Source organism: Oncorhynchus tshawytscha, unplaced genomic scaffold (genome assembly GCF_018296145.1).
Source record: "Oncorhynchus tshawytscha isolate Ot180627B unplaced genomic scaffold, Otsh_v2.0 Un_scaffold_4_pilon_pilon, whole genome shotgun sequence".
In the NCBI taxonomy this organism is placed as follows: domain Eukaryota; kingdom Metazoa; phylum Chordata; class Actinopteri; order Salmoniformes; family Salmonidae; genus Oncorhynchus; species Oncorhynchus tshawytscha.
In genome coordinates, this window is record NW_024609834.1 from 2,860,001 (window position 1) to 2,875,012 (window position 15,012).

The following is a 15,012-nucleotide window of genomic DNA, read 5'->3' on the forward strand; positions in this document are numbered from 1 at the left end:
GGGTAAAGGGGGCAGAGGGGGTAGAGAGGACAGAGAGGGGGTAGAGGGAGTGGAGGGGCAGGCAGAGGAGACTAAACAGGGTCAGAGGTGACCATCACCATCTCTCCACTGTGAGGTCTCCAGGACAGCCGCTGTGACTGTAGGGGGAAGATATTTGGTGGCACACGGAGGAGGAAACAGCCATTGTCTGACAGGGGAGTGAGGGAGGCCGTATCGAGACCAGGGGGTTGACATCAGGGGTCAGCATTGTTGGCTTTGATTTTGACATTGACACCATGGTGAGATGCATGGCGTGGCTCCAGCAGTAAACCAGCGAATCTATCACAGCCATGTGAAAGACTGAGTCAGACATGCGTGTCTATTGGACTACAGTAGTGATTCGTTCTTTTTGAACAATTCTTTTTAGTGACTCGAGATTTATGATTTTTTTTCCTGAGTGACTCGTTCATTTTATTTGTTCGTTGGACATGCTGTCCGCAATGACTACAGCAGGATTAATATGTGCCCCTCCGGCTCAGCGGCTTCAGAGATGTACCCCGACCAACAACTGTAAAATAAATCATGCTGCTGGTAGCATAGAGAAGAAAAATATAAGTTTAGAACTAGTAAATGTTCGCATGGTGCAAGAATGAAGGCAATTGATTATTGAATGTTATGATGGACACAGCTTTGTAGAACAGAACATACACACAGCTTCTTCTCAACGAACTCGAACTCCAGAACAAATAGTTCGGGGTGGTGCAGTTCACAAACGATATTGTGTTCACAATCTAGTCTGGTTGCGGCCACAACTAGACCTACCCAAATGTATCAATACATAATCATATTTGTATGCCTAGCAATCAAGTCTCAGTCACAAAGGACATCTCCAAAAAGCCCTGTATAGTGAATGACATGTGAACGAAAGACTCGTAGAATCATCTAATTTTCAGTACATCGTTGGCCAGTAGGGGGTCTGCCGTGCTCTGGGCATTCTGACTCAAGTGAACGAAAAGAGTCGAAAGATTCATTATTTTGAGTGAACGAGTCGTAAAGATTAGAGTCAGTGAAAAGAGACAAACCCCATCCCTAGAATAGAGGGCCGCCTTCTAGTCAGAATGTCAGGGGTCAAGGGTCAGATTGGGATTTGACCCAAGGAATGGGCTGGAATAGGAAGGAATGGAATATAGAAAGAAGAGAAAATAAAAGAAGAAACTGAACATCGTCATGTTTCTCCATGCCAGTGATTAGTGAGTCACATCCATATGAGAAGTCATCTTAGTTCAGCACAGTGGAGTCACATGATTTCCTTTCCATTCTACTTGTCCTTAGAACAGGAGCATAGTATTATTCTGATATATTCATTCTGACCCTAGCATATGTTGCAGGCAATATACATAGACATTGTGTTCCAGTGATATAATGTATTGTGTCAGTTTTACACTTCATCTCTGTCCCAAACTATACTGAACAAAAATATAAACGCAACATGTAAAGTGTTGGTCCAATGTTTCATGAGCTGAAATAAAAGATCCCAAAAATTTCCCAAATGCACAAAAAGCTTATTTCTCTCAAATTTTGTACACATATTTGTTTACATCCCTGTTAGTGAGCATTTCTCCTCTGCCAAGATAATCCATTCACCTGACAGGTGCGGCAGATCAAGAAGCCTATTAAACGGCATGGTCTTTACACAGGTGTTCCTTGTGCTGGGGACAATAAAAGGCAATGGCCATGCGGACTGCAGGAATGTCCACCAGAGCTGTTACCTGAGAATTGAATGTTCAATTCTCTACCATAAGCCTCCTCCAACGTCATTTTAGAGAATTTGGCAGTATGTCCAACAGGCCTCACATTCACAGACAACGTGTAACCACGCAAACGCAGGACCTCCACATCCTGCTTCTTCACCTGCGGGATCGTCTAAGGCCAGCCACCCGGACAGCTGATGAAACTGAGTAGTATTTCTGTCTATAATAAAGCCATTTTGTGGGGAAACTCACTCTGATTGGCTGGGTCTGGCTCCCAAGTGGGTGGGCCTAGACCCTCCCAGGCCCAACCATGGCTGTGTCCCTGCCCAATCATTTGAAATCCATAGATTAGGACCTAATTTATTTATTTCAATTGACTGATTTCCTTATATGAACTGCAACACAGTAACATCGTTGAAATTGTTACATGTTGTGTTTATATTTTTGTTCAGCACATTTTACCTACTGAATATTTCTCCTGCCCAATTTGACCGCGGAAGACTTGTGGCAATTAGATAGTCCTCTGGTCTGCAGATAGTGGGGTGCACTGTCATATGCAAAGGTTGAGCAATCGAATTAGACAGAGACAATCAAGGGGAGAGTGTGTATTACCAAAAATGACATGCAAAGGACATGATTTATTAGTTTAGTCATTATCAAGGGTTAATGTGTAGCGCATTACTATGACATATTAACTATTGGAATGGGCATCGAGGTCATCTCATATGATTCACTTTCACTGAAGACCATTTTTTCATTCAGATGTCAGCTTATCCTTTTGATTGGATTGAACTGCTCATGTTTTGTTACAGCTGCAGTAACATCACTTTTACAACTGTAGGCATTTGGAGGATGCATATTTTTGAGGAATTTAGTCAGTTTTACAGTGATATGCATAGGGTGACGAATATCACCAGGGTAAACTCATATCCTCTGTTTTTGGTGACTTGTACTTTTGGTTCATTCATAAGATGGCCTTACATTCATGTTGGGTTTTCACCATTAGCCTAATTTTCAAGATAGATAAACTAAAGAGCTTGCCTTGAATGCTCCCGACGATGCATTGTGTATTGTGCATGCATGTGTGTTGTTGTTTCTTGATCATGGTTGCTACTTGATACCGAAGGACGTCATGGCATCGGAAGTCATCACCTCCTATCACAAGTAAGTCTTAGTGAGAAATAAGCATCACTGTCAACAACACCGAACAGAGTTTATCTGGTAATGTCTTTGTTAATGATGAGTGGATGTTTTCTCATTCTGTGACTTCATGACCTCTTATCTCATCAATGACAACTGTAAGGAATATCCTTGTGAGATCATTTCAGGAGATCATTGTGCCATATCAGAGTGGTCCTCTTGAAAGAGTCCCTTAAGCTATTGCATGTTGTATTGAAATGAGAGCTAGAGTTGATTAACCTTTGGAATATTTTCCATAAAACAGAATGATATCATCTTGCCACATTGAACAATATATGTGTTTGATTAACAGGCCAATAAAGCCCATGGATTCCATTGAAGTATTGACAGTAGAACTGACTGTCTGTTTCCACCTGTATGAGACCCAGGCTGATAACAACCATGGACAGACTGGGGTTGGTGTGCCCAACACTGACTATGGGAAGTACACACTTATCCTGACGTGATTGCAACATAGGTATCCCCTAACGTCAGTAATGTGCAACTCTGGAATCCGATAGATAACCTCTAGCCTATAAAGGCTTTTATGGAGAGAGAGAAAGAGCGAGAGAGAGATTGTGTAAAATGAACATTTCTGAAGTGAGGTATACCTGATTGTAAGAACCAGGCAAGCAGAGGTGGCATTGCCTGGATAGTGTAAGAAAATATAATAAATGGATTGTCCCTATTCCTTCATTCAGAGAACCTCCCTTTAGTGGTTCCCTTGGCATTTGCCTTTGGTGGCGAGATACAGTGTACTCTCAGATATCGTCATACACAGGCACACAGACACACACACACACTCATTCTCCTATCCTAATGAGAGATTTTTTGACCTTTCTTCATGTACCCCAGGAGAATATTGATGAATCCCCTTTTAAAAATAACTAGGGGGTCATTACATGATTGACAGTTATTTCATCCACAAATAATTATCACATTCATTATGTTGGACTGTGCTGGGCTGTGCCAGTGTGGTGGGAGGTGAACCCTTTTAACAGAGTGGAACAGAGAGAGAAGTTGTTTTGGTTTTTCAAGACAGCTATTGACCTATACTGTATGTGTTGAATAGGAGTCAGGCTGCTAGACTCATGCTTATGTCATCGTAACATAGTTGGGGGCTCGTCCGGGATCTGTACTTTGATACAGTATCTACATATTACTTTATTTACTTCTGTAACTCCTGTGTCTTGTGTTTACTGTGTGTTTTGTTGTATTCTGCTCCCTGTGGGCATTGTGGTCCTTGTAAACATGACATGTTGTATAGAGAAAGAGAGACCGTTCCTGAGGAGGCCAACTAAAGCTCCTCCACTGTGTTATTTAGTCATTGTGTGTCTATTAGAGCCTATTAATCATTCACTGTCCCTAATCTCAACCTTTACTAATCATGGGATCTGAGGTGACATTTTCGTCTTTCATTGCTTTGTATTTCAAACCTTTAAATGGTAAACCTAGACCTGTGTCTGGTGCCTACATGGGGACGTGAGGAGATAGATGTTGGCACCTAACAGATCCGTCCCATTATGAGTGTTAAGTCAGACATAATCTAAGCTAATGTCACACGACGTCTCCTTTGCTAGCGGACTAATCGCTACGTTGAAAATACAAAGGCTACCAAATTAACCGATATAGAACCTAATGTCATTGTGTGAGCTGTAATTCACCTGTGTGTGTGTGTGTTTGTGTGTGTGTGTTCGTGTCTGTCCATGTGTGTGTGTGTGTGTGTGTATCCCTACTGAACCACCATCCATTGTTAGCTTGCTTAGCTTGTGAAAATGTCGTCTGACTGCGGTTGTGAACATAGCCCCTTGAAACACTCCCAGTGGGTGAGGGCTTAATGTTCATTTGAGAGCCCTATTCAGAGCCAAGCAATCCTGTGTGAAGCCCAAATGAAGAAGATGATTTAAATGAACTCATTTGAGGGACATTTAATTACAGTGGGAGTGTAATTGAATGTTTCTCTGAAGTGTCTGGTGGCTGGTTCCTAATGAAATGAGTAGGGTGGTAGGGAGACATTCAGTAGACATGGCAGAATATAGGGGCTGGCACTCAGGCCCCTGCTCTGCTTTTATAACAGAAATTACACCTGCATTGCTTGCTGTTTGGGGTTTTAGGCTGGGTTTCTGTACAGCACTTTGAGATATCAGCTGATGTACGAAGGGCTATATAAATAAATTTGATTTGATTAAGATAGAGACATTTTGTAGATGGTTTTATATGTGAAATAAGCGTCCACAGTGAGATTAGAAACCCTGGGATCAGTGACCCATTGCTTCTGACAGTTTGGATCAAGGAAGGTTCATTCTTCAAAGGGGAATAATTTTCTGAATTTAGCCCTGTTTGTACACTAAAACATATCAGAAGGCAGTGTTGACAATGTAGAGTCACTTCTAGACTATGAATCTGAACACTGTACAGTACTATCATTTGACCTACCATCTCATATCCAATGGACAGTATGATTGAATCTTGACCACCAAAAAACCAAGCCACCTGCAGTGCTCCATGTTTCACACTGTCAGATGACAACATGTATGTATCCGTAGTGTCTCTGCAGGGAGGTGGATGAGTTGAGGGGTGGATGATGTTGAGGGGTAGGGTTACATGAAGGGAAGACAGTATTTACAGGGCAGGTGCTGGGCTTGGAGGGTAAAAACCCTTCCCCTGGACACATGTAGTTAAGAAGGGACTACCCTGGTCCATTGCTGAATACTTCACTGGCATCGGAAATTCCCACATCGAAACATCTTAACACTTGCACCATCCATTACTGGGAGTCTCATGCCTCCCTTCCAATGTATGTGTGTGAGTGTGTGTGTGCATGTGTGTGTCTCCGTGTGTGTGTGTTTGTTTCAGTCTTTACAAGAAGCAGAGAAAGCAGCAGCTCTCCCTCTGGCCTCCTCAGTGTTGAAAACCAAAGACTTCTAGGGTAGAGAGGCCAATTCAGGACTCTAGTACTGGCTAATTGTCATTTAAAGGCAGAAAGACAGGAATACTCCTTCACTAAATGTATATCTGTATATAAGGTCTCCCCCTCTCTCCCTCTCTCTCCCTCTCCCACTCTCTCTCTCTCCCAGGCCACTGAATCTTTCTCTGTATATCAGGTCTCTCTCTCTCTCTCTCTCTCTCTCTCTCTCTCTCACTCTCTCTCCCTCTCCCAGGCCAATGACTATTGTCAAGGTACAGTTGAAGTTGGAAGCTTACATACACTTAGGTTGGAGTCATTAAAACTAGTTTTTCAACCACTCCACAAATGTATTGTTAACAAACTATAGTTTTGGCAAGTCGGTTAGGACATCTACTTTGTGCATGACACAAGTAATTATTTCAACAATTGTTTACAGACAGATTATTTAACTTATAATTCACTGTATCACAATTCCAGGGGGTCAGAAGTTTACATACACTAAGTTGACTGTGCCTTGAAGAATTCTAGAAAATTATGAAAAATTAAAGAAATGTAGACCTCCACAAGTCTGGTTCATCATTGGGAGCAATTTCCAAACGCCTGAAGGTACCACGTTCATCTGTACAAACAATAGCATGCAAGTGTAAACACCATGGGACCACGCAGCCGTCATACCGCTCAGGAAGGAGATGTATTCTGTCTCCTAGAGATGAATGTACTTTGGTGCGAAAAGTGCAAATCAATCGCAGAACATCAGCAAAGGACCTTGTGAAGGTGCTGGAGGAAACAGGTACAAAAGTATCTATATCCACAGTAAAACAAGTCCTATATCGACATAACCTGAAAGGCCGCTCAGCAAGGAAGAAGCCACTGCTCCAAAACTGCCATAAAAAAGGCAGACTGTGGTTTGCAACTGCACATGGGGACAAAGATCGTACTTTTTGGATAATTGTCCTCTGGTCTGATGATACAAAAATAGAACTGCTTGGCCATAATGACCATTGGTATGTTTGGAGGAGAAAAGGGGGGAGGGCTTGCAAGCCAAAGAACACCATCCCAACCGTGAAGCACAGGGGTGGCAGCATCATGTTGTGGGGGTGTTTTGCTGCAGGAGGGACTGGTGCACTTCACAAAATAGATGGCATCATGAGGTTGGAAAATTATGTGGATATATTGAACAGCTCAAGACATCAGTCAGGAAGTTAAAGCTTGTTCGCAAATTAATCTTCCAAATGGACAATGACCCCAAGCTTACTTCCAAAGTTGTGGTAAAATGGCTTAAGGACAACAAAGGCAAGATATTGCAGTGGCCATCACAAAGCCCTGACCTCAATCCTATAGAACATATCTGGGCAGAACCGAAAAAGCTTGTGCGAGCAAGGAGGCCTACAAACCTGACTCAGTTACACGACCTCTGTCAGGAGGAATGGGCCAAAATTCACCCAACTTATTGTGGGAAGCTTGTGGAATGCTACCTGAAGTTAACCCAAGTTAAACAATTTAAAGGCAATGCTACCAAATACTAATTGAATGTATGTAAACTTCTGGCCCATTGGGAATGTGATGAAAGAAATAAAAGCTGAAATAAATCATTCTCTCTGCTATTATTCTGACATTTCACATTTTTAAAATGAAGTGGTGATCCTAACTGACCTAAGACAGGGAATATCTATGAGGATTTAAATGTCAGGAATTGTGAAAAACTGAGTTTAATGTATTTGGCAAAGGTGTATGTAAACTTCCCGACTTCAACTGTATATCTTCTTAATGAAATCATGATCCAACCATAAAGCATACTATAGCTGAACCAATGGTAGGGCCTCTATTATAAGGTTAAGTCTGGAGTAGACAAGCCTGCTGTCTGTGTGGGTAGAGAATTTCCTGCGGAACAATGAGTCTCACTGTGTGTGTGTGTGTGTGTACATGTCTGTGTGGTTGTGTACCTCTGTACGTGCTCACGTGCATGTGGGACTGAGAGAGATAAAGAGAGAGAGGTGCAAATCACTGTCTGCAGAGCAAAGTCTTGAGATAATGTTTACTATGTGACATGCAGCTGAACAATAATCCAAGAGATATACACTGAGTGTACAAAACATTAGGAACACCTGCTCTCCATGATATAGACTGACCAGGTGAATCTAGGAGAAAGCTACGAGCCCTTATTGATGTGACTTGTTAAATCCACTTCAATCAGTATAGATGAAGGGGAGAAGACAGGTTAAGGAAGGAAATTGAGACATGGATTGTGTATGTGTGCCATTTAGATGGTGAAGACAAAATATTGAAGTGCCTTTGAACGGGGTAGGTGCCAAGAGCACCGGTTTGAGTTTGTAAAGAACTGCAACACTGCTAGGTTTTTTACGCTCAACTGTTTCCCGTGTTGTATCAAGAAGGGTCCACCACCCAAAAGGACATCCAGCCAACTTGACACAACTGTGGGAAGCATTGGAGTCAACATGGGCCAGCCTCCCTGTGGAACGCTTTCAACACCTTATAGTCCATGCCCGGTGTTCCTAATGTTTTGTACACTCAGTGTATGTTTAGCAGAAGAAAATGTGTGTCATTTGAGGTAGCTGTGGACACAACAGAACGATGCACACTCATTTACACTAGATAATGAACATTTTTAAAGGAAATGAATGTCTAAATGAAAAGCCATTGTCCTGTTGTAAGGTAAAACCTTGATCCGTAGGATGTGATGGCCTACATGTAAGATTGGTTCGGAGATAATGATTATTTAGTGAGATAAGATCACCAGAATGAATGTCCTCCATTGGCCTGTCACACGCACGCACACGCACACACACACACACACACACACACACACACACACACACACACACACACACACACACACACACACACACACACACACACACACACACACACACACACACACACACACTTCTAAGAACCTTTCCTTGATTTCTGTTATTGACTCCTCACACAGGCGGTGTGGATTGGAGATTCTAATCAGTACCAGCTGTGACTGGTCAACTACTAGGGCTTTGCACCTTTACAGAGAAAAGAGGCCAGCTTCACACAAACACACGCACGCACACACACACTTACACACTAGCACACTCCGAGATGAAACATGAGACTACGAAATAATGTCACGATGTGAGCTGTATATGTAGATGGTATGTGAATCTTGAGAGGAGAAGTTCTGCATGGGAGGTCAGTGAGAAAGAGAGGGGTAGACAGCTACTAAGCAAGCTTTCAGCCTCATGGCAGTATGTCTGAAAGTCTAGACAGTTGATTAAGCTGCCATCCCTTCCCAAATCACAGAATGGACATTTCATCCTACTCGTTTGTTCTCTTTCTCTGTCTCATGCAAATGCCATGCAAATCAAAGCACATATTGGTACCCCTTGCATGTCCTGTAGATCTCAACAGGCATTCATACACTGAAAACATTGAGGAAGGTTTAAGTTTGAAATCAGAACTGTATACCCTACTATGTCCATGACCATACATTCACATTCACATACACAATCACCCATGAACATGTGCAGGATTGTCATGGCGGATGTCGCATCACATGGCTGTTGTCTTGTACTCTCTGTACCAGTCAGATAACCAGTCAATCAAATGATCCTCAGTGTCTCCTAACTATTCCCATGGAGCCCGAGGGGCCTCAATTAACTAATAAAAATACATCATGCAAATTGCCGGCCATGACTCCAGAGTGAGATCCCGCTCTGAGGCTCCCTGGAACAATGACAGCCAGTAGTCAGAAAATGTCCCCTAACTGGGCTCACATTCCAACCCGCAATTACAGAACAGGGACCAGCCAATCCAGGCAAAACACCTACTCACCCCAGACAATGGACACGACTGTTCCCAGACAAGGGCAACCCTCTCTGGGCCTTCTCCTCTCGGCCCCCCTCCAACGCCCAGAGCTCCTGGTCCAATCTTATTATTAAAGTTAACTCAATGAATAGTAAGAGTTCTCAGTAGTCTCACTTCTCACGTTAATGGAATAGTCATTATAATGGGGGGTGAAAGAGAGGAGAGGAAGAGAGAGAACACAATAGAAAGGGGGGACAGTTATAGGTACCATGAGCTTGTTGTTCAGGGTGAATTGGAGGCCATTTGATGTGTGAAACTCTTCTCTCTTGCAATCCCATAATTATGATGATGAATTTCTCTCCTCTGCTCCATGCAACAGGCTCAATTGGACCCTAAGAGATGACATACCATACACAGCAGTTCAGAGAGAGAAAGCATGCCTGTTCCAAATCAATGCTCTACCCACAAAGCTGGTAGCCCTTTTCTGCAGTCAATGACCATCTTTAAAAAAACAATTTTTTTACCTTTATTTAACTAGGCAAGTCAGTTAAGAACAAATTCTTATTTTCAATGACGGCCTAGGAACAGTGGGTTAACTGCCTGTTCAGGGGCAGAACAACAGATTTGTACCTTGTCAGCTCGGGGGTTTGAACTTGCAACCTTCCGGTTACTAGTCCAACAGTCTAACCACTAGGCTACCCTGACCACATAGGCTGTATAATTTCATAATTAATAAAGATTATTAAAAAAAACAGGCGAAAATCCGGTGTTTCTATGTCAACAAGTGTTGTTATATTTCAGTCTTCTGTGAAGTGTAATATTTGGATGCAAACTCAAAATATAATACATTTGACAGTACAGGTGTCTAATTTTTATTAAGCACATAAGCATGTGTGAGGTATATACTTTTGTTTCAAAGTAGATTTGTTTAAGACTACCAAAGAATCACCCTGTGTGATGCTGATTTAGCCCACTGCAGTAAAATGTTAATGAAAGTGACAACTTGTGATCACAAGTCTGAAGTGCTAAGGGATGATAATCACCATAGAAATAATGTTAGGTGAAGTCATTTGGCCTGTCTTCTTAAGAACAGGCAGCCAGCAGTTTTGTGACAAGAAATCTCTCTTGTCTACTCATGTACATTGACTCCACTCTATGCATAACAATTTCCAGGCGTATTCCATACATTTTCGCAGTTTCTTTCGGACACATAAAACTAAAAGAGTATTGAGGGTGAACACTGGCCAAATGCCTAATTACCTAATTATGTGTTAATAGTCTGCACCACCATTTTGTGAGGGAAACCTGTGTTGTAATTTAGCAGGAGTTGAAATATCCCAGATGTAATGGAAATAACATTTGTTCTACTCAAGTTTTTGTTTTGTTTTCATGACTTCCTTCTGAAAACGGTGCCAGCTGCTCTGACACAAAAGACTCAGTGCTCTTTACTCACAATTACTGTAACAAGATATAATAACCTTACTGAAGGTGGGCTTTAGTGTGATTCTGACATCAACGGTGTCTTTTCCAGTCTGTATTGCGGCCTTGTCATGGAAATAAGCACTGTTAGAAACAAGCAATTATGCTGACAACAACAGAAGACTAAATGGAATTTCAAGTGATGATGAAATGAGGAGTACAGAAGCTGAAGATTATGAAGTGGGCCAAGTCTGAAGAGTTTCACTGCATAGTGATCAATAAGTAAAGTGATTTGGTAATGCACAGTCACTGACAAACGAAAGGCAAAACCTATTGAAGCAGATGGCTGGATGCGTACGATCATTTACCTCCCACCCAGTTGCATCATGCACTGCTATCAGCAGCCATGTTTTGTCACTGTTTGTTTGTCTCTTGTTGTCCCGGCCATCTGCAGCAGGCCAGCCCGTTGCTGGGGCTCTCTTGAGAACCAAGTCTTGTGCAACGCCGCCTAAAAAGAACATTTGTTCACCATCTGCGAGACTGCGACTGCACCGCTCCCACTCCTTAACAGAGAGTCGAGGATAGGGCCTGATAGCACCCCTCGGTCGCTCTGTATCTGGAATGGTTTTGCCTCACTGATTTTGAAACACTCTCCTCCTCAACTTCCCCCATGTTCCCCATCCCTCCTAGCCCAACGATCTCTGGGATCATGACAAATAATGGCAGCATAAATTAAAGCGTTATCTTTTTTCTTATTTTCGTTCTGGCAAGACATGCCTGGCCACCAGAGGCAGTGTTTGGTGACAGCTGAGCAGTGTGTTTCCTGTTGTGTCCCAGTCTGGCTGGAGTTGGATGCTAAAAGCATTAGCACGGCCTGGAAACACTGTGATGGTGCCAGGTAGAGTCACACATCTTTACAGACACACAAACAGACACACATAGCTAGGTCTCAGGAACTAGGGACCAAGAATCAGGAATGGGACAGCAGATATAATATGGGTACATGAGAGAAAGGAGGCTGTGAGTGAGAAGGAGGAGGAAGAACTTTGAGTGGAACAGATTTACTATTCACACGGGTCACAAGCCCTGGATTTTATCGATAGTGAAATATCTAAGAGTTTCAACATCGGAGCTACTTGTGTTGTGCTGATTAATTCTGTAACTGGCCATCCACTCAGAGACAATGCACTCAGAGACAATGTACTGTAAATACTGGTCAGTATATTTGGCTGTGGACACAAGCAAAGATGTCAAGAGGACAAAGAATAGTGACATGTAGGGGGAATTCAGATACATGTATACGTCTGCCCTGTTCACACTAGGACAATCCCATCTGTCTTCCCCCTGTCATTGCCCAGTGATGTGGGATAGCTCCAACGTGTTTTTTCTCTTGTTTGATTAAGCAGGGGCCAGAGGTGGGCCTTGTGGGAAGTTGGGGGAGGTTAGAGAAACTTCACTCTCTTAAACTGCCTAGCGACAAGTTTGTGTGAGCCAATGGGGATTTGTGCTTGGGTTGGGCGCGGATCCAGAATAAGAGGCCAGCCAAAGACAGTGACTTCTCTGCCAGAGATGCAAAGTGAAAGGACAGCGGGATGCTGGCTCACTCTGTGTAAGTATTTGGTTGGACACCCTGGTCATTCATCATCAGACACCATCTCTGGGGATCATCAAATTACATTTCCCCTGATGGTTCGGCCAAGTAAATCTATCCCCCGGATTTGTTTCATTACTGACTGGCCTCAGAAACAAACAGAATAATTTTGTCCTTCACTTCAGGCTTAAAAGCACAGTCATATGACAGATATGCATTTGTAGTTGAAGTATGAGGAACTTTATCTTTGTTACTGTTTCTGTGTTTGGGTTTGTTGCAAAATAATTTTGTGGAGAAGACCAATTTCATCATGTTCCTTCTAATGCAGCAACTTGATAACTTCCAATATCAGAGAACAGAGGTTGAAGAGGTTGTATATGTACAAGTTTGAGTGTGCTTTCTCATGTGTGAGTTCTGGTATTCCCCCACTTCCACCACCGCCTCCACCTCCCCTAGATTTACCGCTGTGAGGATGGGAGGGGGTGAGAGCCCTTTGTGATCTGTCCTCTCAGATAAAGCGGTCTATCCTTCCTCATTATCCATAATTCCTCTTCATTACTCAGCCATTGGATGATGGGCTCCATTACCCCTGGCTGCAGTTTGTCACTTCGCGTCAATCTGAGGCAGAGCGAGGGGACCGCCAAGGAACACCCCTCGTAACGGGATGTGGGGACACTGAGAGGCAAGCCCGGCCTGGCTCCACAAGAGGGCTAAAGGGGGCTTAGCCCCCTCAGCTCAGACTTTAGCCCCTCAGTTTTAGGGTTTGGGTTATAAATCTGTATCTCTGCTGCGCTGTGTCAGCACAATAGACAGGGTGTGCCATAGTTTGTGTAGTGGGGCTATGGAAGGCCACTGGGCAGTTAGGTATGACTCCTTTGGTTTCCATAAAAATCAGGGGAAAACACATGAATTCCTACAACACAGAAATGATGAGATAGAGGTTCTTCTTCTTCTATGTTTTTGTTTTATTATTTCACTGCCATACTGTGTTTGATCTTGTCTAGCCATCTTGCCTCAAGAGGACCACAATGGAAATAAGTCCCAGACTTTATTGTGTGTTATCCTTGATTATTTTATTCAGGTGCATGTATGGCTTTTAAGTTTTATGTGTCATTTCCATCCTCCAAACATTTCCATCCTCCAAACAAATTAGTCCAGGCGAAAGCAACAGATCTTTACACTGGAGTCAAAGTGGTCCACAGTGTATTGGAGTGTGTCGAGAAGCTGAGGTGCGACAGTGAGTTCGAAGCCATTTGGGCACAGTGCAGTGCCAGTGGCACTGACGCACCACCAGAGCAAACAACGATGTTATGTAAGTACAAATCCCCAGCAATATGTGGTGGACAGTACAGCAGGCCAGCAAGACAGGGGAGAAAAGACTGTTCTTCAGCATATTGGATGCTGTTTTTGGTGAAATGTCAGAATGATTCAGCGAACGCAACAGCCAACTGTTGGAGGCCCTATGTGCCCTTGACCCAGAGAGACATTACTTTTTAGATGGGAAAAATGGACCACATTCTCTGGGCTTCTCTCCTCTATGCCGGCCGTGCTTACTGCACTGAAACATGGACAGACGTTTGGGGCATCCATAGCTACATGGGAGAACTCATTTTCCACGTTGACAAACGTGTTTAGTCAGCAAAGAAGAAGCATGCTACACCCGAGGGAAGCTCAATAAAATGAACTTAGATTTTTTTGGGGGATCTTACATGAAGATTTAGGGAAGAATTGGAATGATCGATTACTCAGGAAGTTCCACAGAGTAACAAGAAAGCTGCAACTCTGTAGAAAAGGTAAGATTGAAACAATCTAGCTGCTGATAGAGCGCGGCGAGATTCAAAATAATTCCAATGCAAGAACCCAAATGACGCCCCTGGGTATAGCTACATATGTTTCATCATAGAAATAGGTACATTCTATTCTGGTTTTCTATTCTGGTTTTCTGTAAGTATTGGAAACGTGTTTATGGTAGGCTGGCATAATTAATTTTGTGAGTCAAATTGGATTCACAGAAGTTTTTTGTGCCATATCACAATGTGTTGCTGAACTCGTGAGCGAGCGAGCGAAAATGATTTTCCATGTTTGAAGCGGGCCTGTATAACAGGATTTCTTTGGGAAGACAGCTGTGCCAGGCTGCATCTAACTGTAGTAGGCTATGTTTTGGTTATTTGGATCTTCATTCTCCTTTTGCTTACAGTGTTTAGATATATATTCTGTCATGCCTTTATCAAACTGATATTTTGTTTACGAGGCCTACTACCAGGACCACTGTTTTGTTCTGTTCCAATCCTTCACATTTGCAGTTGTTGGTATTCTAAGCCAAACTGCTATTCAGTATTTTGGTTTGCATACATTAATAATTAGGCTATTACTTTCAGCATTTAGTTTGC